The sequence below is a fragment of the Chelon labrosus genome, assembly GCF_963514085.1.
Source record: "Chelon labrosus genome assembly, chromosome: 13".
NCBI lineage: Eukaryota > Metazoa > Chordata > Actinopteri > Mugiliformes > Mugilidae > Chelon > Chelon labrosus.
Genome location: NC_140346.1, coordinates 5,946,826 through 5,974,491, shown reverse-complemented (window position 1 = coordinate 5,974,491; position 27,666 = coordinate 5,946,826). Strand labels below are relative to the sequence as shown.

At 43.3% G+C, this 27,666-nt stretch overlaps 1 protein-coding gene across 1 annotated transcript in view; it reads left to right on the top strand.

Moving 5' to 3' along the window:
* Positions 1–11,209: 11,209 nt before the first annotated feature.
* The window catches only part of kirrel3b (kirre like nephrin family adhesion molecule 3b), a 150,306-nt gene continuing 133,849 nt past the window's right edge, over positions 11,210–27,666 (top strand). The window contains exon 1 of the mRNA XM_084558884.1: positions 11,210–11,228. The gene's annotated coding sequence lies outside the window, so the exon portion shown is untranslated. The remainder of the gene's footprint in view (positions 11,229–27,666) is intronic.

Below are 27,666 nucleotides of genomic sequence, written 5' to 3'. Positions count from 1 at the left end.
GATATGGATGATATTTTCCCTTCGGCGGATGTATTGACTTCTCTTCCACTGCCATATGTAGAGTCCTAGGCTGAGGTCAAATCCATAGTCCACGACTATGCTTTTATTTACTGCCCGCTGTGTTAAGGCAAGAGGACCAGCAGGGGTAATGCATGCAATGATGATGTTGATGGTGTCAGATGTAAAACAACATGTAGCCATTTCCATCTTTAGAAAGGATCCAACTTGACTTATGCAAAGACCTGTGAACCGCGATGTGCTTTCTTAAGGTACACAGTGCTGACCATTGCTCTTTCCTTATCTCAGACGAGCATGACAAACAAATCTATACCGCTTTTTTGCATGCAAAATCCTAATTTCCACAGTCCACTGAAGATGGGATTCAAATGGGTAAGAGTCAAATGACCCAGCTGCCCCGGAGCATTTTGAATTTGACTGAGTCAGAGAAGAGCTGCCGGCTAAGCCTGCCTGTGCACTCGGGTTTGGAAGCAGCATTTGGTTAGATTACATGAACAATAGAACAAGTTTGCACAGAAATGCTTCATCGACAGCACAGCGTGATTCTCGGCAGGCGTAGCTTCCAGATTGTGATGAACATGTAGTCATCTGGTAGGATGACATCTACATTTTGAATTTTATTTTGAATATTATTTAGTATTTCATTACACTTGATGTATTTACTGTAAATGTTTGATTAACGTATATACACCGATCAGGCATAACATTATAACCACCTTCCTAATATCGTGTAGGGCTCCCTTTTGACTCATCAGAGAATGGACATGGGCCTTCTGAGGGTGTCCTGTGGTGTCCGGCAACAGAATGTCGTTAGTGGGGGCCTTTGGGTCCTGTGAGCTGAGGGGAGGGGCCTCTGTGGATCATCCCACAGATACTTGATCAGTTTGGGATCTAGTGAATTTGGAGGCCAGGTCAACACCTTGTGCTGTTCTTCATGTTTTTTGAGTTGTTCCTAGAGTGTGTGTGTGTGCCTGTGTCAGGCTGGATCCTGCTGGGGATGGCTGCTGCCATCAAGGAGTGTCATTGCTAGGATGTGGGGGTGTCTGGTCTGGTCTAGGTGGGTGCTACATGTCTAAGTAACATCCACATGAATGCCAGGTCCAAAGGTTTCCCAGCAGAACATTGGACAAGATGGTCAGTGTTCTTTTCTTCACCTGTCAGTGGTCATAATGTTATGGCTGACTGATATATAAAAGAACAAATGTTTAATAGCATGGTGGTATTTTGGTAATATTTGGGAATTAATGCATACAAATTAATAGAGGTAGCCATGTGTATACTGTTTTTTTTTTTTCAATCAGCAACCACATATTAGTTTGATTAATGGTTGTGGGAGCCTGCAGTCACAGCTTGTTCAGTTGTGCTCTTTCTCTTGAGCGCAGCAGTTTTCATCTTTGAGTTCTTGCTGTGCGTCGTGAATTGAACTTCATTCCCGAAGCATAATTACGTCTTAAGTTTATTACAGTGAAATCAGACGAGTTTTTCTTTTCTTTTTTTTTTTTGTTTTACCAAGGACAGCTAGTGATCGTTCACATAGGTGCGACATCAATAAAACCAGACCAGATAAAGAGAAGCAAAAGGTTATTCCTGAGATTTTTTCTTGAATATACAGTTGTGTAAATCAAAAAAGGATAAAAAGAAGGTCAGAGTCAGCTCTGGCCCTCAAAAAAATGATCAGTCCCAGCACTGAAAAAAATTTACTAAAACCATTTTTGCAAACATTGTAATTTCTTCTTGTGTCTTTCAAAGCAACCCTTAAGAGCAGGAGCATGTATCTGACATTAAGAGCTTCTTAGTGTCGGCTGTCCTCGCCGCCGAAGCTGATGCTCTTAAGCGCTGTTAAGCAACTTTGGATGTCTTACCGCGTGTAAGCTGGGCTAGATGTTAAAATATATTTACATTACAAAGTTGTAAACAACACAAAGACATGCTGTTCTATACTTGGAACGGTTCGGTATGAAAACACATTTTAATATGCAGGAGACATCTGCAGCTTTAGTTTGCAGCCCTTTTATGATTCATGTCACTGGGTGGAAGTCAGCTTAAGAAAATAAAAGCTTGTATTTATTACCTGCCGCTCTTGGCAGACATTACTCTTAAACGCACAATAAACCTAAAATGAAGCAGTGGCTGCTCGTGTGAGTTTCATGAATATGCAGTTCATCTATGTCACTCTGTCAAATTCTGTCAGCGTTTCTATAGATTATGAGTTGTGCTGTGTTTAAGCATGTGCCACACACAAAACCTCAATATATAAATATATATATATATATACACACTGCCCGGCCAAAGGTATAAGCCTCCTATTGGATAAGTACTGCGTGGGTGATTATCTTTCAGCTGTCAACGAGTTATTTAACCCCAACTGATGCAATGAGTAGCTTCTCATTTCTTAAACAACCATATCAAAAAACACATCCCATGGTTGTGGAAAAGATGTTAGTCTGTTAGAGAAGGGTCACATCATTGACATGCATCAAGCAGAGAAAACATCTAGGGAGATTGTAGAAACTACTAAAATCAGGTTATGAAGTGTTCAACGCATTAGACTGGAAGGACAGTGGGGAACTGTCGTTTTCCAGGAAGAAATGTGCTCAGAAAGAATCCTGAATGATCATGATCTGCAATCACTTAAACGTTTGGTGAAATCAAATGGAAGAAAAACAACAGTAGAACTCAGGACTATGTTTAATAGTGAAAGTAAGAGCATTTCCACATGTACAATGTGAAGGGAACTCAAGGGATTGGGACTGAACAGTTGTGTAGCCTTAAGAAAACCACTAATCAGTGAGGCTAACCGGAAAAAGGCTTCAATTTGCTGGGGAGCATAAAGATTGGACTCTGGAGCAATGGAAGGAGGTCATGTGGTCTGATGAGTCCAGATTTCCCCTGTCCCAGAGTGATGGGGGCATCAGGGTAAGAAGAGAGGCAGATGAAGTGATGCTCCCATCATGCCTAGTGTCTACTGTACAAGCCTGTGGGGGCAGTGCTATGATCTGGGGTTGCTGCAGTTGCTCAGGTCTAGGTTCAGCAACATTATGTGTCCAAAGAATGAGGTCAGCTGACTACCTGAATATACTGAATGACCAGGTTATTCCATCAACGGATTTTTTCTTCCCTGATGGCACGGGCATATTCCAAGATGACAATGACAATTTGAGCCCCATGAATCCTGACAAAGAGTGGTTCAGGGACCATGAGACATCATTGTCACACATGGATTGGCCACCACAGAGTCCAGACCTTAACCCCATTGAGAATTCTTATGATGTGCTGGAGAAGGCTTTGCACAGTGGTCAGACTCTCATTTCATCAATACAAGATCTTGGTGAAAAATTAATGCAACACTGGATGGAAATAAATCTGGTTATTGTAGACGTTTATCGAAACAATGCCACATCAAATGTGTGCTGTAATTAAAGCTAAAGGCGCCCCAACGAAATATTAGAGTGGGTGACGACTTGTTTTTTTTGGCCATGCAGTGTCTATATATATAATACGAAGGATGGAGACAAGGATGAAGTCGTATGTGTTTGCATGTGTGTTTCATTTTCCCTCCACAAATGACCTACAGAATATTGAGAACAAGTATCGATTAAGAATGAACAAAAACAATAAACGCGTCGGTGCAGGTTCTGGAGCTTCTTAAAATGCTCTTAGCCTCCCATTATTGAGTAGGAGGTTCTCATTAATCTATAATTAATTCTAAGAGCGTCATCAGTTATGATGCTTTTGGGAAAATGCCTCTTAAGCTGGAGAAGATTCATAAAATGGATTTTTATGAACATGCTTTTGGGGAAACAATGCTCTGAATTATCAGCAAGGACCATAAAGGCTACAGTGTTAATTAGAATGAAAAAGAGATTTCGAAATAAATGTCCACATTCCTGAAATGTAAATGAGCAGGATGCCACTAGCATCCAAGTGTCCTTGTGTTCAAAATGTGCTCTGGAGGAAAACAAGATGTCGTCACTCTTCTTGCTTCCACCTTCCCAGGCTGTTTAATTCCATTCATTTAGACCTCTGCTTTGCCACTTTGCAGACTTGATTAGAATGAGAATCTGAGGCATGAGGGCTCGAGATGTGGCATCTCTGGGGAATCATCTGACTGACAAAGATTGAGTGGATGTCCTTCCTTGAAAGACAACTGGCTGATTTGCTAATTTCAAAATACAAATTGATGGCAACACACTCAACTTACACGGGCGCGCCGGGACACACACACGGCCACAGATAGCAGTGTTTCAGACCTTTCGGTGTCTCAACAGCGGATATGCAGGCCCAAGAGAAATAAACAGATATGTCACTTTCTATTTAGCTCAAAAACAGTGTGCCTGTCCATCATCTTAATGTGTCACTTTCTGAGCGTGAGAACGAGACATTGCATTTTATCTGGAGGGAGGAGAAAGATTTTACGGTTGGATCAAAAAAATCAGTAGAAGCAGTAAAGCATCAACACTGTTCTTTCCCCCCCTGTGGCAAATACATTGTTACAAGTTAAAAATTAAATGTCATTCATTATTATGGATTATTTATTGTTACCTAGTGGTATATATTCTATAAACTCCTTTATTATTGAATTCCAGCCACTGAATCACATTTGTGTTTCTCTTCATTCTCAGTTTTGGATTGATCCTCAATTTGTTCTCAGTAATTTTTTTAAGACTTCACATTTCAGAGGTCACTTTGGAACCACAACCTAATTAATTGAATCAGTTAGGAGCTGCTGTTTTGCTGTGCTGCGCAAGACATGCTCCTTGAGCTCTGACACCCAGACGTGACAAAGAACTGGATAAATAAGATGTATTGCCATTTTCTCACTTGAAAAGAAACTGCTGGCTGCCTTGATCAATCTTGAAAGTCAGGCTAACCTGGAAAAATCAATCATTTCTACTTGTATGACAGTACTCTTGAATGAATATTACTATTTCAATAGAAATATTTTTCGGTGTTGTACAGCTAAGTGATAAAACCCAGTTGCAATGCTTATAGTTCATGTTTCATAAAACTGTGGCTTTGTGCCACATGAAACCCTGTGAAACCAAAAAAGTTATAAAGGAGGCCTTTTATATAGAGCCATATTGATTCTAACCTTAAAGAAAAAAATACACTATCAAACATTTTTGTCATTCATGTCCAAGGACAGGAATTTTCCGTCTTCTTTTTTCATGCGTGACACAGAGCATGACTATGGAAATAAAGTATTTCAGTTGTATATTTTGTGCCTGCACTACCCATTTGATAATCTCAAAGATTTTAATTTAAATAAATGTCTGTTAAATAGCAAACTGATCTTCAAGCTATCAGCAAATGAGTAAACACTGATGAGTTAGACTAGGGTCTACAAATGAAGGTACTGCAATATTTATACACTGATCAGCCACAACATTAAAACCACTGACAGGAGAAGTAAATAACATTGACCATCTTGTGACAATACAATGTTCTGCTGGGAAACTTTTAGATCTCGCATTCATGTGGATGTTACTTAGACATGTAGCACCAACCTAGACCAGACCAGGCACCCCCACCGCATAGCAATGACACTCCTTGATGGCAGCAGCCATCCCCAGCAGGATGCAGCCTGACACAGGTAGACACACACACACACACAAAAAATAAAAAATAAAAAATAATAATCTAAATCTATTAAGTTACTGGTAATGTAATCTGGGCATGAATGCAGAATTGTTGTTGAATGACAGGCAGCTGATGGTTGAGTTGTTACCTGAACAGCTGCAGGCGACGGGCAGCACACCTCCAACTTCTCTGTAAGGGGAACCAACTCCTTCACTGTGCCCTGCTGTTAACAGGTTCATGCGGCGTGCAGCATAAAATCAGATCAAAGTTGTTCACCGAACAATAGAAAAAATGCGGTTATGGCCTCACTTCTTTATAAGAACGCCAGCAGTTTGTTTTGCTGCCCTACAGAATTCTTTAACCTGTAGTATTAAACCACTTTTGCTGATGGCACCAGAAACTACAGATGTCAACAACTCAACCAGGGCCAAACTAAATTAGATTTTCTCAAACCAAAAAAAGGTGTTTTTGTTGCCTGAACCTAATCAAAAGTGACAAAAAAAGAGTCAGACAATAGCAGAAAAAAAAAAAAAAAAGCAAATAAATAAATAAAAAGCATCCTGCAAGTGAAAAAGGAAAATAACAGCAACAACGTGTGGTTCCACACGGGAATCACAGCTTCCTGGGGGACGCTACTGTGTGTGACCAGCAGCACAGATGATGCATTAGCTGCCTCTACTACAACAGAGGCATTGATTTTGATGCTGTTTAAAATGACTAACTGCATTTGTGACTATTTTTAATAAAAACATTTTTGCATCACAGTCTATTGATCATTTGAAGCTAAATGTTTCCTTAATCCATTGCTCAAATCCAGTTAACATAAACACTAGGCATTAGTTTTGAACTATAGATCAAATTTCACTATTCCTGCCAATGGAGCAGTGTATGTAACAGGAAGGTATGTTATTTCTTATCAAACTAAATGTAATCAGCATTGATGCTGGATGAATGAAGATTCTCAGTCATCCATAGTCCAAAGCAAAGGTGAAACAAAGGCTTGGGTTTTAGAAGAGGCTTTGCCAGCTCCTGCAATACTTAAAGGGGAACTACTTTTTTACAACCTGGACCTTATTTCTGGCATAAAATACAATCGTTTACTCACCCATGTAACTTTTGTGTAATTTGTAGTCGTTCGGGAGATATTTACATCCGCGTATATCCATATAGTAGGAGTGACAGGGCACCGAAACACAGCCTCTAAATAACGCATTATCTGCCGCGAAACTTGTTCATTTCACAAATATTTTGTTATCGTACGCTAGGGCTATTCTCCATTGAGTCCGGAGTTACCTGTTATCATCATCCGGGGCCTGTAGATTGACCTACAGACCCCCGGATGATGTCTTCTGACCTGGATGATGTCATCTCTGAGTGCCGCGCGCAACCGCGAAGGTCGGCTTGTTTACCTGTAATTTGCTATACGGCTATATGGGTGAGTAAACGATCGTACTTTATGCTAGAAATAAGGTCCAGGTTGTAAAAAACAGTGGTTCCCCTTCAATGACTGCTGAGGAATTTGGGTTTTTATTTGGAACATTTGTGGGTGGTGTACACCTCTGTCTGTAACAATACCCAAGTGGACTGAATTTGAAAAGTCCTGGTGCTGAAATCCTCACATGGAATATACGTACTGTATATCAGTCCCACAGATTATCAGCAGCAGCTTTTTCTCATGAATACACATGAAGCACACGTAAACTGTGCTAAATCGATTATCACTTGGGGACAGAATGGCCTTGAACTTACTTTTAGAACGCGTCACTCTCGCAGAGATGACCTGAAGTTGAGAATATTGGTGATTTACAGGCAGCGCTGACCGATTAATGTCACACTTGGTTTTAACTCACTTTCACTTTTTTTTCCGAGCATGTCCTTTTGACTGAGGATTATGGTCGTGGCTGATATAAAGAGGCTCTTAAACCCTGAGAAAAAGACTTCCCTGTCTCTCGAGTCATATAAGATTATGCCCCCTGTGGGTGTACTGTGGGTTTAACAGCGTGTGAGCCCTTTACTAGGCTTCACATGCATCCCTTCTGTCTGTGTAAGGACACTATAATCCAAAACATGCTTTTTGTTGTTGTTGTTGTTTGGACAGAGATGTGTCTGTTATCAGTCCACAAGCTAGCTGGATTGCGTAAACGGCTCAGCTAAATTAAAATTTAAAAACGATAATTGATTCTGACTCCCTTTTCTTTGCTCAAAATGAGTAACAATCAGGTGTAAGCTCTGCATTTTAATTGGATGAAATAAGACAACTAACTAGATGACATCAGTTTCTCAAACTCAAAAGTTCCCATATGCTTCAGTTACAGCACATGTATTTATATATAAAAATAAAATAATCCAGGCCAAGGTTTGTCCTACAAAATGGGGGTTTGAGAGTACTGGACATACAAATCTGTTCCCCTGTTTACCTTGTTCACCCTCATTGCTCAACCTTCAAGCACATAAGCTCCATTGTTATTCTTTGCCCCTGCTCATCATGTTCATGTTCAGAATGCAAATCTGTTATCCCCCCCGGTTGGGCCTCTGTGGTGTTGTTTTTGCGTGTAGTTGTTAGTTGCGCTGATGAAAAGACCACCTGTCATCCACTGGCCCTTTGATTAGATTAGGGGGTCAGAGGGATGGATTGAACTGATACGAGGTAGGCAAGCCCACCACGCTGCATTATAAGAGCTCAGATGTGGAGATATTGGGCGTCACTGTACATCAAACTGTACACGAACAGAAAGCCCATCGCTGTAGTAGAATTTAACATCACTCATTTGCAAGAAAGCTTTCATAATGCATAATATCATGGCTTCGGTTGTAGTGTCATGCGATTAAAGCCCTCCAGGTTTACTAAAAAGGCCAAAATCAATTTATCACCAGCTGAGATTATGAAAGGACAAACAAAAAAAAACCTCAATCTCTAATCATGATACAATCTATGATCTGTATTATAGTTCAAAACTGACTGGGTTAGAGATGTAATCTGAGTGAACAATAAAGATTGTATTTAATAATGTAGAAAATTAGAAATGGATGCAATCACAACATCTTTAGATTTGACAGGGAATAGGTAAGGCTAGGCTTAGTATAGAGAACCATCCCCACCCCACCTCCCAGGATTAGACACCGGTGGCGGCGATAATTAGAGAAAAATGCCGGAGTTCTGGATGGGACCGGGAGCGGCGGTCTCTCTGATGAGCGTGGCCCTACCCCCGTATGCGAAGACTGCAGGTGGACAGGGTGGCGCAGGGTCGCAGCTCTTCAAATGAAATGACAGCTGACAGCAGCCGAGGAGGACATATTTAAAGTTTGACAGCAATTACGTGATGAGCTGACAAAGACGGTGGCAGAAATCTGAGCAGAGGGGCTGGAAAATCCCACGGTCATCTGATTAGAGAAGGAGGAAGAGAGCGAGGGATGATGAAGATAGTTTTCCTGATTGAACTTTGATTACCACAATTGTTTTATTGTTTGTCATTTAGGTCACTGTGAGCTTATGCACCTTCTATCTGGTTGGATTGAGATTATGTTTTAGAAATCACAGTATAATGTGTGACCTGTGTGTCACGTGGCTTTCAAACTTTTCTTTCCTTTAAATGTGAACGCTTAATTAGCACATTCTTTACTTTCTCCACGTCTCTGCTTTTACTTTTGCATACTGAGTTCATGTTTTCTCTGCTTAATTTACACTTAATTTACAGAAATATAAAACTGTTTCAAATACGAAGCAACACTGAGGCTCGCACAGCGAGTTAACAACTTAATGCGGTGAGAAGCCAAAACGAAACTGATAAGCCGAAGCAAAAAAAAAACATTACGCAAAAATAGTAACTGGGCCAAATTTATGTCTCACTAGCTAACTACTTCATTTAACAGGTTATTACTTTTAATAAAGACATTCTATGTTTGGGCGGTGTGCGAGCTCTCATTCAGTCTGACGGTTCATTTGTAACCCCGGCGTAGCGTGAGTGGGTGGCGGGTTGATGGGGGCTCCGTGCTTACACAAATACTGCAACCGCTGACACGCAATGCTTCAGCGGCGAACAAAACAAGCAATCTAAGAATTTGAGTAATGGAGGCATTTCACTAAAACCCACAAATGTCAGCCTCGGCTAGAAAGATTCCTCCCTTGGAGACCGTGGATGTTAATTTCGTCGCAATCCATCCGATCCTTTGTTGAGTTAATTCAAGGCTAAGAATCAAAAAATGATTAACTTAAAGTGATGAACTTTATTAACGCAGAAATGAAGAGCAGGCGCGAAACACCTGGACTAAAAAACAAATCGTTTTTACAATTATTTGAAGTAATAAATTAACTTACATAAAGGTGCACACTTTCAATGTGAGGTTTAAATAAAGAAAGTGTAAATTACAGATTTAACTAGCAGCATTCCATCCTTTAGATGTCTCGACGTACAACTCAGCATAGTGTCTTACACGCAGAGTTCTCTGTTACACCTGGACCTTGCTTGGCCTGAAACATAAAAGAAGAAGGAAAAAACAACAACTTCTTATTAAATATTTAACAGGCGTAACCAGGAAAACTTGTTAGTAAGCATGCGGTGCATTTGGGCACTTTATGACGTCTTGCATCATGGCTCCTTCGGTGAGTGACTATGAATGTAATTCACCCGTAATAAAAATTGAATACTAATGAATGCTGCCGCGTAGGCCTTGAATGCTAATGTGGTCTTCACGAAAAGGCTTGGTGATTCCAAAATTCAGTCTCAAAAAATAAATAAAGGAAAGGGTTTTAAGTGGGAGGAGGGGTGAAACTGCACTTTTTGTTTGTGGATGTCTGTGTTATTTGTAGCTATAGAGGTCTCCCTCCTATTCTCATTCTAATTGGGGCTGCACCCTCTATGTTTCTCCCATGGCAGCTCTCGTTCCCAGAGTGAGGACCGAAGCCTCCCAGCCTCGCTCTCAGCCACAGCCACCCAGACAGCCAGGCTGAGAGGGAGAAAGAGAGAGAGGGAGAGAGGGAGAGAGAGGGAGAGGGAGAGAGGGAGGGAGGAGTCTAGTTGTGGAGCTCTATCCCCTCACTGTGTCTGCTGTGTGAGTGGTAGAGCGAGCGAGAGAGAGAGAGAGAGAGAGAGGGAGGGAGGGAGAGAGCATGAGAGAGAAAGAGAAGGAGAGGGGGGGCAAGTGAGGGCTGAAGGCACTGAGAATGGATGGGCACCGAGTGAGAGAGGAAGAGTGAGCGCGTGTATTCTCAGAGTCAGCAGCGAAGACACAGAAAGTCTACAAGCTCACATCACCAAGAGAGCGTGCGAGGCAGAGCTGACAGCCGGCTACTCTGAAGAGTCACACAGAGGGGGGAAAAGACAGAGAGAGAGAGAGAGAGAGAGAGAGAGAGAGAGAGGCAGGGGAGAAGAAGAAGAAGAAGAAGAAGAAGAAGCAGAAGAGGACGGAAGACAGACAACCAGCCTCCCACTGGTAAAAGGAGACACCACTGAGGGACTGTAGCATCGTCCCCCTATCCAGCCGCACAGAGGAGCACTGTCTCATCTCGTGCATGTGTTTGTGCCTGCCAACTTCAATTTCACACTCGCCTACTGTTTTTCGTAGGTTTTGCCCTCTCCACTACCCAGTCATGATCCCTTGGGTCCTCCTGCTTCTGTGGATCTCCGGACACGGTGAGTTTTCCAGATTAAGTTCCCCTAATTCATCACATCTTGCGCGCCTGTGATTGCTGTGTGACTTGGCTGGCCGGGAACTGTGTCTCCGAATGCATCTCTCGCTGTGACGTCTGAGCTTGCGCTGCCATCTGTGTTTTTAACTGCTTCCAATATAGCGCTCCCATGTGCACTGTGGCGTCTGATGCAAAAGAGAAAGGGGGAAATTAGAGGAATAAAAAGGACACCCTGGCGTTGAGGAGCCGTGGACAGTTGCAGCACGCATGCACTTTTTCTCCCCCCCTACTAGTTTGCCATCGCCTTCAGACCAGACAAGTTAAATACTTCCTATGAGGGCTTGATATTCTTGTCACACACTCAGACACACAAACAAAACCCTCTAACCCCAGTCCAGTTCAGTCAAGCATTCACTCTTGAGTCACATTGTGTTGAACTGACAGCCCTTCCCCATTGAGTCCAACTATGGGGGGTCTGGTCAAAAGAACAGCGAGAGAAAAAGTTAAGGGCAGAGCCCGTTAGAAGGCAGTTAGGAGTACACCATGGCAACTCCAGCCCTCTGGACAGTGTCTGCTGTTGTTATTTTTATTCCTAGACAGCCTGTTTGTGGACAGAATGAGGATGGATTAGTTGTTTCCCCAGCTTGCCACCAGGTGGTTGTCTTTGGAAGACAATAGAAGTGAGTAAAGTGCAGGAGAACTCTACCTCTGTGGTGTCGGTGTGATGTACGGACTCACGCAGGGCTGAGTCGGGCAGCGGGTGTCTGTCAGCTCTCAGCGCCGCTCCCAGCCCGCAGCGAGTGACCTGGTTTATGCTCGGCCAGGGGTCGGGGTCAGTGACACAGCCGCCGCCTCCTTTCGAAGCCTGACCCCGTCACGCTGGACGGCGTTCTACGGACCGAACCGATGCGTGCCCGCCTGCCTGCCTGGCTGCCTGCGCGTGTTTGTGCTTTTAGCCGTTTCCCCAGTGGGGAGTTGTAACATTTTGCTGAAAAGCAGAGCAGGAAGGGCAAAATCCTGTCTCGTGAAATCTGAGATCTCAGCCTGTTGACACGGTGTGGGGAAACTGACAGCTCAAAGTTGGTAGCATGCTGCTCAAACAGCGGCAACAAATGAAACTTGGTAAACAAGATTGTTTTCCTCGGCGCGGAAGTCAGCTCTTCTACATGTTGATTTACGGTCTATAGTGTGGAGGGGGGAAAAAAAAACACTTCTCATCAAACACAACAATTTGCTGTGATTATATTTTGCTCCTACCGACTCATTTTTCATGTAGAAACAGAGAAAACCATGGCATCACAACGGTGGAGTGATGCAGCTTGAATATCACTCTCATCATTTCCTGTACTTTTACAGCTGTACATCTTGCAAAGAGGTTGTCTTTCCTGCCTTTTTTTTCTCCATGACTGTATGTGTCTTTGCACAGTGATGCAGGTTGAGACAGACCGGACAGCGTCAGAGCAGTGGAAGCTTTCCCTCCCTTGATATGTTGTGGGACAGTTGTAGTGGGTCCTGCCCGGTACTGCTGCTGATGTTTCAGCTTTGTTTCCCGTCCCCCTTCCTTCCGTTGTGTTCCTGTGCCATCTGTGCTTGCTGTAACGCAGAAATACATGATTGTTCATTAGTCTCTTCTCTTCCACTCCGTTAAACATCTGCTAAGTTTTGTATCCACAGCTGACTTCTACTGCTCTCCTCTGCTGCACTTCATTTTCATTTCATTTCTCCAAGTGTGGAGCGTTCAGAACATCACATTAGATATTAAAATATCTGGTTTCATTTATTGATATGCACCACGTTATGTTTTGTTTTAGTTTTTTTATCTTTAACCACCACCCTTTTTATTCATACATCATCACAAGCTTAGCCCCAGCTCTGGGAACAACTAACATCATATCTCATAACTGGAATGAGGCAATCGCTTCAACTGGAATGAGATGGGATTGCTGCGCACAGTTGGTTATTACAATAATATAAAATACAGCTCTCCCTGCCAGGTAAACAGGGGATAACAACCTGCCTTCTCTTTGCATGCCTCCAGGGAGAAAAAAGTGCTTCCCTGAAGCTTACTGTTGTTGTACAAATTACGGCTCTGTTTATGTGTCGAGCCGGTGTCAGCAGAAAGCTGCGGAAAACAATCTTGTTTTTATGAACAGGGGGACAGAGGGGAGTTGTGCCCATAGCAGTCGTATACTTAGACGCAGCTATCCTGCGAGACAGCAAGAAAGAGACAGAGAGGGAGTGTGAAAACGAGAGAATGAGCAGGAGAAGAGCGAGTCCATATGCACAGGCACAGAGCAGTTTTTTTTGTTTTTTCTCTCTCAACTTTGAGAAATAAATGGTCCAAAGCGAACAAGACGGAGAGGGAGAATAAGGAGAGGGGAGGCTGTTGCCAAGCTGCTCTCCGTCCTGACTGCGCTGTTATCGCATCTAGGGCACCTTTTCTTTTGCTGTCACCTCTCCAGCCAGTGACAGATGACACAGCAGCAGTCAGGAGGATCTGGGAGACGGTCTCCAGGAGCACATTCACCTCAGGCCAAACTTATCCAGGACCTCGTCCATCTCCCCACACCACCTCCTCCTCCCCAGCTTCTCCTCCCATCCAATCTATACACTGTCCAACATCTCTCACATGCTTCACTTGGCTCTTGGTCTCTTGATTTCACTCCTCACCTTGCACATTTCTCCCTCCTCTTGCAAACTGTCCCTACTCCATCCCCAGTCCCTCTCTCCTTTTGTGTTGTTTATTTATTTATTTATTTATTTATTTATTGTTGTGGGTGATTGAGTACCTAGCCCATTTTGGGGAAAGGGTGAAATACATGAGAGCACAGCGTCCCTGTGGAGGAGGGCCAGTTAAAGAATAGTCTTGCACTGGATGTGCCAGACTTTGAAGAAAATGTGCTAGAGAAAAACCACATGTTGTCCGTGTTCAGTGTGTGATCTCTGTCCTTTTCTCACCCCCTCTTTTCTCTGATGTCTCTCTGCCTTGTTTTCTCTGTTCTCTTACCCTGAGCTGGCACCATGTGGTTATTAATTTGCAAACTGCATGGGCTAATCGTTTTGTTGAGCCGCCTTTGCCCACTAGGGGCAGTGCTGCTGCACAGGAATGAAACAGCAATCTTCTTAAAAATCTCCTTCCCATTCCCTCCCCTCAGCCCCCTTCATTATCCCCCCCCCCCACCCCCACCCCGTCCTGTATCTCGTGTCAGAACTCCTGATTTCACCACCCAGCCAGACTAAGCTGTTTCTCAGTCCTGGAAAGCATGCCTTAGTACCCCCCCCCCAACAGCCCCTATTTCATTTACTGCTGTCTATTAACTGCTGTCTGACGACTTTAAATCCGCTTTTCATGGGCGGCAGGCTTTGATACATATTTCTCTACCAGAGTATAATTAAATGTCTTTCCGACGTCATGTTTGGATGTGTGGATATTTTTTTTTTTTTTTATAGACGGAGAGAAATCATTCTTGCTTCTCCAAAGGAAGGAAAAACGAGAGGAAGAAATATAGCCCATTACATCGCACTACACTACTCAAACAGAAACACCAATTATAAACCTCATTATTATGAATAGTTATTTGTGAGCAAGATGCACTGCTGTCTAATGCATGGAACGTGGGTATAATAACTCAAGTGATGTCATTAATTGATTTCTCCCCGTTCTGTTGCTACGCTAAAGCCAATTCCCCTTGCTTATTGTGCAAATGTAACTACTAACAACAACAGAATGCAGACTAAATGTGTTCTGAGTCTGAAACGGTAGGCCATTACAGGGTGACTAATACGCATTCAAAGAAATGTAAACACGTCCTTGTCCTGGTCATATGACATCCCCTCTCGCCACCCATGACACTCACGGGGTGAGTGACGGATGATGTCATCGGTCCATGATGGAGCCCAGTGGCGTGCAGTTTGTTTTCTTGTTTGCGCCGCGTGTCCCATCAAGGCTGGCCGGCTTAAGTCACCTCAGCCGCTGTGACCCCTGCTCATTTCGGTGCCACGATAGATTAAGCCCGCTGTAATCCCCCTGAGCCGAGTGCCCAGTCGGATATTTATGGTAATAAGTAAACATATGAATAAATAATCTGAGAGGCTGCCGCTGGACAGCTGCAACTTGTAAGTCATCGTGTTTGGCAGTGGCTGCGGCATTAAGAAGAGCCGCTGTCTCCAGTAAAACTCGCTTCGCCTAATGTTTGTATGCGGATGATACCGTGAAAACAAAAAAAGGAATGGTTGATGATTATTCAAATAGATACATGCATTTCCCAATGAATAAATCCATATAGAGAGATGATATTTTAACAACCAGCATGTCTTCATATTAGGCAGACTTCAAATAGTTGCTGATGTAAACCAAAATTAAAGCACACGCTGTATGCAAGTACAGTACGTGTATCCAGTGACTGCAGTTTGGATGAAAGCCTCATTTCCAGTCTGCCAGGATTCAGGTCAGCCAGGGAAAAGAAAATGATTAGTTTGGAATCTTCTTGGAAAACCAGGCAATGATCTCCTTCCTCTAACGCAGTCTGCTGGCCAGTCAACAAAATCAAGCTGTTTACTGTTGGACTTCATTATCTATCTAGAAGACCCTCTCCCTAGCCCCAACAATTTTCTTTAGTACCAACCAATCAACTCCATGGCCCTTATCCCCTCTCACCCTGAGACTCTGCTGCTGGATCTCATTCCTCTGGGATGAATTTATCCAGATTGGAGCACTCAGCAAAAGGGCATTATCCCGGATTACATGTCTGTTGGGTGGCAGTGTTAAGTAATTCAACCAGATGCCGTTGTGATGACTGGGTCACCTGTGATGGCAGGGTTAGCAGCTGCACTTCTCCTCTCAGCTCTTTGCTGTCACTTCTCCACCCTCCCGAGGCTTCATCCTTGGATAGTTGAAGTTAGTACGTTTAAAAAAGAAAGACCTGCTACATCCATTAATACGTTTAAAAGTAGGAAAGCAAGCGGAAGCCCTTGCTGACCCCTAGGATTTTATTTGGTGACAGATTATGGGGTGGATTACTGGGTTCCAAATTGCAGTTTAATGCACAGGAAACAACAGGCTCTGTTTTCCCTCCAAAGTAACTAAAGGCGGCTCCGCGGTAGCCGGTGCGATCAGATGTGGGGGTGCTGTAAGCAGAGTAGTGGTGGATCATACTGTGTTTTTTTTTTTTTTTCTTTCTTTCTTCTTGCAGAGGACAAAACATCGGCACAGCTGGGCCGTAAGGAATGGCGGTTTTAAACTCTCCCGTGTCTTTTTTTTCTGCCAATCCAGCTGAGGCTTGATGGAAACATTTTTATTCAACCTGCTACTGGGATCTGTTATTGCTCGTAAAAGACAGGTGCCGAACGAGGTCGGCTCAAACAATGAAAGCAAAGGAAAGTTTGCTCCTTTCTTGTCAAGATCCCCGCTTTCCAAATCTGAGGCACTAATAAGCCTTTTGTTCAAGACTTTCACACCAGGAAAATGTTCATTTTATAGCACATTACACCTCAGTATTCACCTCAGGGATGAGTCAATATCGCTTTCTTTGTCTTTTTTTTCTTTTTTTACATAGTTTTGCATGTTTTAACAGTTACACTGTATAGGAGCACTGAGATGAGAAAAGGCATTCACACTAATACATTCTAAACACAAAAAGACTCATAGAGGCTGCTATTGTTAAATGTGTGTTTTGTGTGTGTGTTTTGTGTGTGTGTGTGTGTTTTGAAGACAGTGCACCTTGTTTACCGTGCATGGCTTACACCAGTGAGCCTGACTCAACATCTGTCGTGGAAATGGATAAAAAAAACAAGGACACAAGGTTACGTGGGTGAAAATATAAAATGTGCGAACAAGACGAGGGAAAAAAAAAATGTATGTACATGTCATCTGTTGCGACATAATATTGAGTCAACGGATATGCTCCAGCTTGGGATAAAAGCTTAATAAATATTCCTGTGATATTCATTTGCATGGTTGAATTGCGTGTAGTGAAGGAACACATCAGTTGGATATGCTCTCAATGATATTGTAATGTAAAAAAAACTTGATCATGTGTTATTGGATCGCTTGTATTGGCTTGTTAACGTCGGTGTAGTCCGTACAGACAACGCGAAAAAGGCAGTCTCACGGCAGCAACAGCAGCAGCAAGGTGCAGCTGATTGCAGCTATAATATGAAGATTAAGTGGGCACAAATGGGGTTTTGCTAATAATACAAGCTTGAATTATTCAGAGTGCTTGGGTCGCTATGGTCAGTGCAACTCTAATAAGGTTAAATTTATACACAAATTCGTTTTAGCTGAGTTGTGGGCTCGCAACATACACTTTTAAAAAAGCTATACCGACTTATCATTTCACATCTCCTAAATCCAACATGCAGTAAGATTCTGTGACTTGTAAACATCTGCATGCAATGCTAACCGGACTCACACCCTTTTACCTTAGGATGGTGCTGTCGGTGCAGATCTACAGATGTATGTTTGAGGGAATCGCAGTGCAGCGCTGCCACCTGTTCCATGCCATTTGCCCCACTGACGCTCAAACATTAGCAAAGGGCCCGAGCGACGCTCCGACGTGACTGTGGAAGCCTGTGTCAGCGAGAGCCCAGAAGATGCATGTGGTGTTTCAGTGCAGGAGGCACTTGAAGAATTGCGTTGCCGATCTGATAACGACTTCCTGCTGCTCTGTGGGAAGTTTCTGGGCTAGCCCAATATTACACTTAGATGAGCTCACCCTCCTCTCCTTGTCTCCCAGTCTTTATCTGCTTCTCCCGCTTCCAACATTCTCATGCCAGGGATTCATAAAGGTGGACTCAAATGAATTGTCATACTGGCCACTTCACATGCATTCTCCGTCTGTCTTTGTATACTGTACACGAGTATGTGTAGTGTCACTTTTACTATGCTCCTACAATTACGGCTGCAAGCCTTGAATGGCAATATAAATGCAAATGAGCCTTTTAATGCGTACAAGCAGAATCTAAAGAGGGAGAGGCTTCTCACCTGTGGGTGAATGTGGATGTGTCTCTGGCTTCCATTACAACTGCTGTGCATGTTTTAAAAATGGGCAATGGATAAAATGCATAGTACTTCCATTTGTAAGCAAACCTTGAGGCTTGTATGTGTCCGGACTCCAATATAATAACCCATGGGAACGGTTGTAAAACATCATTGTGTGAGGCAGTCTGACGTACTTAGGGATGCGCCTCTGGCATTAGCTCCCTACTTGTGGGCTTCCATTGATACATCTCAATTGTGCTCTGTATTGCTAGATTGAAGGGATCCGTGGCTCCTATTTATTAAAAGGATAGGAAAACAGTTCCCTCTATGGTACCAGGCACCAATGGTGAGAGGCTCGGCTTTTTGAAAGGCTATTTGATCTGGCACTGATATCCAAAGATGTTTTATTCAGCAAAGCACATCTGACACAATAGCAGCACAAACTTGCTCTTGATCCAAGCCAAACTTTTGAAATCTGCCAGCTATGAGAAAGAAACATCTCTAATGCTGCAACCCTCCCCCACCACTTCCATACAGTCTGTCAAATTCATTTCTTTCTCCTTCTTTTTTTTTTTTTACCAGATGCCAAACGGGGCTTTGAGCCACCTGCCTGTCCCACTAAGACAATTAAGCAATTGGGAATAAAGGGCCATTCAGTAGTTGGGATCGCAGTGTTAGCACAGGATCCCGAAACTGCTCTGCATACTGCCCTTCCCCCGCAAAAACTCTTTCAAAAACACCAATGCTGGCACCATGCCAGTTTCATTCATTCATTCATTTTTAGTTGCCCATGTGTTGTTGGGAAAGCAAGAGCATTTGATAGCGGTCTTCGGAAATCTGTGACACTGGGTCCTTGGTATGCATGGTAATAGAAAACGCCTCTATTGATCTCCAGATTAATTCAGTGCAAAGCCTGTGGCTCTTCTGTGTCGTTATAGTTGTTTACGAGGCAAAGCTTCATCTGGCAGAATCATCATATAGAAAGACCTGAATACATTCCATACCCTCGCTCGCATTACCAAAGAGCAATCTGCCGAAGCGCAACATCAGATGGGAAACCCTGGCATATGTGAGCACTGAATAACATTGGTGGGTTCCATAATGTGCTATAAATAAAAGTCTGTATTGATCCAAAAACATTAGTATATCCTGATATAAGAAAATTGTTATATTGATTGCATGCCTGAGCCTCTGATGTTTCTTTAATGTGGCACTGCTGGGATTCACTCTGCTCAGTTTAATACGTGGCCTATTTTTATACACAGTAATAATTTGGTGTCACAGGCAGGATCAGCTAAAGGCAATCTCCATATATTTTTCACTAGTCTGGGTCTCTGCCATCAAGCACCTTAAAAAGCCTCCCTGCCTCTTCTATCTTAAGTCCTTTCTTTATCAGATGTGCTCCTCAAGAGGATGTCCGACACCTGATGGAGTAAACAAAGTAAATTAAAGTATAATTAATTTTATTTTGTAATTTTTTTTTGTGGCCACTACAATATTCACTTTGCTGATTTGGAGGTTGAAGAGCACTTGTCACACTCTCTGATTTTTATTTTATTTTATCAAGTGCAGTTTAATATTGTGGAGGCTGGCCTGGGCAGTGAAAAAAAAAATGCTAATGCACATTGGGGAGTTTAAATGATTTGCTATCCTTTCAAATCTGTTGGCAGGGGTTTCAATCTGGCTGGCGTCCTGGGGGAATTCACAGTGGTCATTGCTCAATCCCTGGGGGACATTAGTGCAAATCACAAAGGAGCACAGAAGTCATTTCAGTTTTCCACTTTCCTTTGGCCACTGCCCAATGCTAAATGGCAGAGAACTGGCACGGTGTACTGGGAAGGGCAAACACCTCGCCTCTCTCTCCCTATCTAACCTTTTAAACCTGATTTAATCAAATCAAATACCACAGCGCAGGCCCATTTGAGACAACCTGAAGACAAACAGTTGAAGAGGAACCAGAAGGCCTTGGGGTGAACCAAGGGCAAGGCCATCCATTACTTCCTGTGCAACCAAGAGCACAGGGACACGGAAAATGCCTGCGGTGCACGATGATGAACAGACTCCACATCAGAGATTGGATTAGAGTGGCAAGAGAGAGAGCCCTAAAAGCTATGCCAGTTTATTGAAGCCTTATCTAAAGCGATAATGTTACTACAGAAAGGGCCATGTAATGATGGATGAATGGACAGTGCCCTGTAAAGAACTGACATCAGGCAAGATGAGTATAGTGAATAGTCCACCATGGTCAACTCATCTGTTTTTTTGTTTTGTTGTTTAAGAGAAGGAAGTCGGGCCAATGGATAGCCTCTATGAAATGGAGCGTCCATTGCTGGCACCCTGGTTACCCTGCAGTGTCATCATTACAGGTATATCTAGTTTAGAGAGGCACGGTGCTCAGGTTCACTGCAATTTAGGTCCTATTTCACTGCTGATACCCGTGAGGTATTTGGTGGAAAAGTGTGATTACTGTGATTTGTAGGGCTGGTGATCTATTCAATCTATGTTTGAACATGTCTTCAGATATACTCTTTTTTTTTTTAGAGAGAGTGTGAAGTGCTAGAGTCGCTAAGCACAGAGAGAAATAAGACGAACACTGAAAAAGCAAAGCAGCATTTAGGCAGAAGTCCTGTTCTTTTGTTTACAGGATGGCTAGAGGATTTTCTCCCCGCTGAAAGGCAACTTTATCTAATGGTACAGGGATGATTGTAATGACAACACAATGCCTTCCAAGGTAAACAAAGATATCCAGCTCTTAGGAGAAGAAGTGAGAGGAGACTAAAGAACAACAAAGACAGAAAAATTGAATTAAATAAATCTCCAAAGCAAGAGCATTCTTGTCAGAATTTATAACATATCTGTGTCTTGCAGCCCTAATCCTCAATGCTAGCGTGTTTGTTGTCTGAGTGGAGTGTTTGTGCCCATGTGCAAACAAGCACAAATGTGATTATTCCTCACTTTGGTTGTATGCTAATTTCATTACTTTACATTGTCTGCCTATCTGACTCTAAACGGCTTTGGTTAAATCTGTTATTATTTTTTAAAAAATACCCTTGTGTGACTTTTAGCTTATGTTTCACTATGATCTGGATGGGAAGAGTCATTGCCCCTGTCCCAGTACTGTGTGACACCGGCGCAGCAGGATATTAAAAATGCAGTAGGGCGTCTAAAGATGATTGTGGTAGCGCACAGTGGGATGTTCAGAGGTCTCAACCAATCTCCCCCACCCCTGTCACCTCCAGTGCATGGCCCCTAAACTTCCCCCAGGTTATGAGTGTGAATTATTAAGGAGTCTTTCATTAAAAAATGCAATTTGCTCAAGCCAGCTGTACAAATTCCAACACAACCTCATTTGAAACATGGAGAAATGATCTCATAAATTTATGTTGGATCTCCTGTGGCCTAAAGAGGATCCTCCAGATGGGTGTGCTCCACACTGAGTGACGAGTTAATGGTTTGGAGTCTGGTGTCGGTCTTCATGTGAAGACTATTTAGCGCTTTTACTTTCCTCCCCGAAATAAAATGTGACATGAAATGTGAGAATCAGTTTAATGGATTGCCTAAATGTAAAATAAATTGGATGTAGTTCATTTAAAATCTGTCCACATTAGTTCCTAATTTTTCAGATATGAAAACAGTGATAAGTCTGGCATTGGATGAAGGACAATCATTAAAAGCGAGCCTCGTGTGGGTCTGGGAAGTGGTACTGCTGTTGTTTACTCCAAAGTGGACATCTTTTTAGCTTCTCCCTCAGCTCCGATCCTTTTGATCATCACCTCCATATTGGATATAAAATGGAGAATGAACAGCTCCGCAATACAAGTGACTTTTAGAGTCCTGTGACTCTTTGAAGACTGCCAAACAAGTGTCTTTCATCTCAAAAACCAGCAGCCGCCTTACAAAAGGGAGAACAGGACAAAATGAGAGAGAGAGGCAGTATCCTGGGCCTGGAAATGAAAAAGTGAAGATTGTGGGGTCTCTTTGTGATCACATTTCCTCTAAGGCCTCCTGTGAGGGGAATGACATGTACTTCATGCGGAGTTGATAGCGAGGAGTCTGTCAAACAACCAGAGCCCGAGGAAGGGGGAGAACAAAAAGTGAATGCTTGACTCCATTTAGCAGGACACGTAGGCTGTTTGCTTTCTAAAGAGTCTAATTTCTTCCACATTCAGATATGTATGAATTGGTGATGAGTTAATGCAGAATCTGGACTTCCGTGCAAGTGGAACATATAATTTTGAGTATTCCTGCATTACAGGGTTGCCAATGTATTACATGCATCGGACTGATTTGAACAATAGGAGTCCACAAAGGAAAAAGGAAGTGAGGCTCATACTTCCAGTGTCTGTTATTCTTGAATTAATGATGGAACAGGAGCAGTAGTGTTCCCCCACTGAGGCATGAACCAGATTTCAACCCAGAGCTCCCTGGAGGTGAGGGCCAGCATCTCTCTGACAGGACATCTGGTCCCTGAGCACGGCCACCAGGGGGTCGATGTCGCCACCTTAATTGTAATGTTTCTCTCTCTTCCTCCTCGTAAAAAAACTAGGGCAGCTCTCCATAAAAGGAGAGGGAGAAGAGGGGGGGAGCCACAATTTGCCGGGCCGTGTCGGCATGCCACATCATTTAAGCTGACAGCTCTAATAAATTACAGCAACAGATCGCTGTGAACAAACAAAGCTTAATGGAAATAAAGTGAGAATTATCAGCCAAGAAATAAAAGGCTAAAAAAACAATGAAATTAGCGCAAAGAGAGTGGATGAAAGGATGTCAGGCCTGCGTAGCATGCGCATTAAATGGGCAAATTGCCACTTTGAAAGATAGGAAATGTTTTGTTCTCTTTATTGCGTCTTTTTAAAATGGAGAATAATGAGAAAATCCCTGAGCTAAGACTGCTCAGAATCTCCCCACTCCCTCCCCTCCCGGTTTTGCCTTCCAGAAAAAAATAAAATAATAAAATGTCGCCGATTGTTCTGCTCCGGAGGACCCTTGCTCCATCAATTCGGCCAGGGCAGAGAAAGCCTGGAAGCGTATGTCGTTAAAATGCTTATGCATGTGGAAGAGAACGACAAGGCATGGGAGGAGGTGAAATGGTATGTCAGGGGAAACGTTTGTCAGGTACTATCAGTATGAAAGCTGCCCATCCAGAGACCTTTGGAAGTAAGGCAAGTCAGAGAGGGGTGCACTTTCAAGACCACTCCACTCTCTGGGGGAAAGATGTGCTGTAAGAAAGTACCGAACTGCATGCAAAAGTAATAATAATAATAAAAGTCCAAAAATGGGCACGATGTGAAGTGGCAGGTGCACAGTTAGCGTTGTTAGACTTAATTTGAAAGAATGAAAGCTCTCAGCTTGGGTCTGTCCCTTAGAAGACAGGAGGCTGAGTCATCGTCGAGTCATATCCATTTGAAAGCGTACAGGTAAAGAAGCCAAAGCAGCCATGGGTCACTTTAATAATTTGGCGCCGCGGGGAGTAAATGTCAATCGCAGGGGTTTTATTTAATCTTGTAAAATATCTTTATTCACACCTTTCAGATGTATCTTCTGGACCTTTTTTTGCTTTCATTTTAACTGAGTGATGTTAGATACGGCCGTCCTCAATCCACTCACTGTCTTTTTTCTACTTACTTAGACCGAGTTTATATTCATTTCATTGTGATTATTCATTTTTAACTTGTTTAGGCAATAATTATGTGACTGTTCAGAAGCAGTATAAAATATAAACAGATCCCAAAAGAAGACGGGGGCAGCTAGTGGGCGTCTCGTTTGACTTTTTCCGCTAAATAAAAATCATTTCTGCGACTAAGCAGAGTGCTTTAAGATGACACCGGGTGCTGTTGTGTTTTGCTGAATTAAATAGTGAAGCATTTGAGCCATGCAGGAAGGTCCTTAACCACAAGCTGAAGTTTTCTGTAGCCCACTGTGTTTTTTTTTTCTTGCCAGAATGTGTTAGATCTGAGCCGAGGTTAGCCGGCACCGCGGACGCACAATCCCACTGCGTGCTGAGAAAAGAACTTGAGAGGTCAGACACTAAGAGGCTCGAATAAAAGCTAATTAAGAAATGTCACTCAGTAACAATAAACCAATACGATGAACTACTGCCTCCCTTATGTGTGCGAGTTGCTTGAGGAAGAATGTAAAATGAAACGAGGCCGGATTCTTTGGGAGAGGGGTGTGATGCACTGTGCCTTGGGGATAATTTACTTCCTGCTTTTTAGCCAGTCTCTGTGTATTTATGTCTCTATATTCTTGTGCGTGCGCCCGTGTGCATATATGCATGTTTTGTGTACGGCATGCACTCTAGAGAGTTTGTGCGCTCAGTGTCGGTGTGTATGCATGTGTGTGTGTGTGGAGAGATGGAGGGCCGTCCAACAGAGAGCACTGCATTTCGAAAGGTGCCAGAATGAGTTTGTCACAGAGAGCGTAAACTTCAGGAGAAAGGGGACTGCGGAGAGAGAGACTTTCCCCAGGCACCCAGAGTCTGTCAGACTGATTAAGTCACACGGCTGGAGTGAGAGTTGGGAAACTGAACCGGAGCATGCCAGGGGAGCGCGGGATGACAGCAAAGAAATAAAGAAATAAATAGCAACATGTAAGTATTAACATGACTGCCAAGCACATGTGTGCATACTTATACCTGACCCCAGAGACTCACGCTGGGACACTGCACACCAGCCTGCATCCCATCATCCCACCCCGCAGCTTCTTCGCCCTGCGGTGACATAAAGCAGGTCAGGGCCATCTTAAAGTTCACAAAATGCAACATGACAGGACAACTCTAACATATGCCTGTGTGACAGTGAAGCAAACAGATGACTGATGGCAGAGCACTGTGTCTTAAGGGGAAGAGAGGGCAGGCGGTATAAGGAATACTGATTTTATTTTGTCTCCCTTTTGCTCCGAGTTTCTTCTGGGAAAAAAAAATAAGAGGGACAGGAGGTGCTGTTAATGCATGGATCTATACTTCTTTCTGAAACATGAACAGACAAAACAGCCCGCTTGCAGACCTGGCATTTCTGTTAGCGCTGCGGTATGTGGCAGAAATGCCAAGGACCTTCGAACCCTCTAGAAAGAATGGCAGACTACTATGCTACACAGTCCTGTCATCCACCAGACTAAAAGATGAACTCTTCTTTATTCAGGGAACCCTGGCTGCTCTGCGATGCCCTAGATGCTCTCTACCTCTTTCCATCTTTCTCCCTTCCGCGCCGTGCATTGCAGACTTGTACGTGTATAGCAGGAGGGCAGCATCATTAACAATACCGAAGGCTACCGACATAGAAAATGTTTGGCATGGAGTGCAAATGAGACAAGAGATAGGGAATTGCTTCCAGTTATCCCCTCAGTAGAGCCAGGTATGTGGGAGACACTGCTCACTGGCTCGAAATGTAAAAGAGGCTGCCATCTCAACTTTATCCTCCCACGATTGGCCACCCCCGTACTGAAATTAACATCACTCGTCCTCTCCTCCACAGGCTCTACAGTCCCACTGCTACACCAAAGCACAATCTATAGCACCTCTAGCATCAAATGCTAATTGCTAGGTACTCCAAGAGAGAAAGGGCCTCCCTGAATTAAGAGTCATTTAGCAAGAGACTGAGTTGAGCGCGGCACTGCGATGCCTACAAGGTAATTTCTCTGCTATCTTGCATAGAACTCTGGCTGCGTAGAGCCGTGTGGAAACGTGCTCTCACCACATTATAATGCTAATTCAAACCAGGTAATTACAAAGGCAGAACAAAACAGGGCAGTTAATAGGTTCAAAGTACTCCATCAAACAAGAAACAGGAAAACTACCTTTGTGGGGAAAATATGGCTTTTGACTGTGTTCAAGGCTCAGAATTGATGTGCACAAAACATCGCTTTGGTCTTTGCACAGATTTGAATTTGTCAGACAAGAACTTGATTCAGCTGGGTTCCTTTCAAAGGGAATTGAAACAAATAGATTTCTTTGTATTTAGGAACACTGCAGGAAGTACCTTTCCTTTCCCCTCCATCTCTGGCGCAAACAATGGGGGCAGTGTGCGTCTTTGATCAAGGGCATGTCTATGTTGATGACAATGAGGAATCTGCAGGCTGTCCCAAGAGTGTTGTAACCCTACCTTCAAAGTACACTTGTTTTTCCATTCCAACATCCTCTTCACAGCTGCTTTCTTCACAGTGTTGACGACATCTTTTTTTTTTTGTTTTTGTCAGGATCAACATCGGCGCACCTCTGAATACATATTTAAGTTAACGTTTTGCCGTTGAATATTCATACTGTACTATTCCTTAATTCTCCCCCGAAGCATGCGGCTTCTAAAAATGTAGAGTCTCCTCTGTGTCATTTTTAATACTTCACAGCGACTGTGGCGATGGTGGCAATGGAATCCGTGTGAAAGGCCGGCTCGTCTTTGCCGATCTATCCCCTCTCTTCTTGGGGCCATGCGCTGACACTTCACTGCTCCCTGTGTCTGCGCTGCATCAGCAAGACAGGCACAAAGAGCAATCCTGCGTGACTGGGGTTGACCCCGGTGCTGCGGCTGGGTCAAGGTCTGGGCCAGTGGCACCAGCTGGGGTCCTCTGCCACTTGCAATACATACTTGGATGGCATCATACAAGTGCAGGCAGCTTGTGGGGGTCACCGTGACACGCTGCACTGTCGGTTCTCCGATGTATTCGTTTACATGTAACTCGGTATTTAATTCAACACCACCTTGATCTAATTGACAGCGCCGCTGATCACGCTAATTAGGCAGATAATGCGTATCTGTGTACTGTGTCTTGCGATCGAGCCTTGTGTTTTTAACATATAGAGGTTTAATTAGAAACATTTCCAATGTAGCTGCATTAAATAAGGCTTTAATTAAGACTCCCATTACGCTTGAAGAGCTTTCGAATTAGTGGCTCCTTAAATAGGTGCTGGACCCTCAGTCTTGTGTTGGCAGGCTCAGTTTACGGTCTTCATTGTTTATTGTGTTTAACTTTCGACGACGTGTAAGGTAGCCTTGCCAAGAAGTTGAAAAAAGGAGTTATAATGAAGCACATATCACAGTGCCCGAAGACATCTAGAAACTAAGAGAAATAACAATTAACACTAATATTTTGTTTGTCAGAACGTGTAAATCTGGCAAGGACGCTGCTTTGCAAGTCGCATTTAACCTGTGCGAGAGTTTGTATGTTTCCTGCTCCATGTGCCAAGAAAGACTGAACCGCTTCCAACAAAACAAAAACTCACATTTTCACATGTTAGTGACGGATTCACAATTAAAACGGTTGACGATTCAATGTGGCATGCATAGATGCGGTTTTAAAACCCTCTGACAGGCCCTGGTACTGTATATTTACATGTTCAGTCTCACTGTCAGCTGGTCAATAAAACAATAAAACACAGCAGCGTAATGAAAAGAATATGCCCACTGAGCCAGACATGGGAGCCAGCTCAGACTCTTTAATCCAGGCACCACTTTTTCTTTCGCTTCTTCGC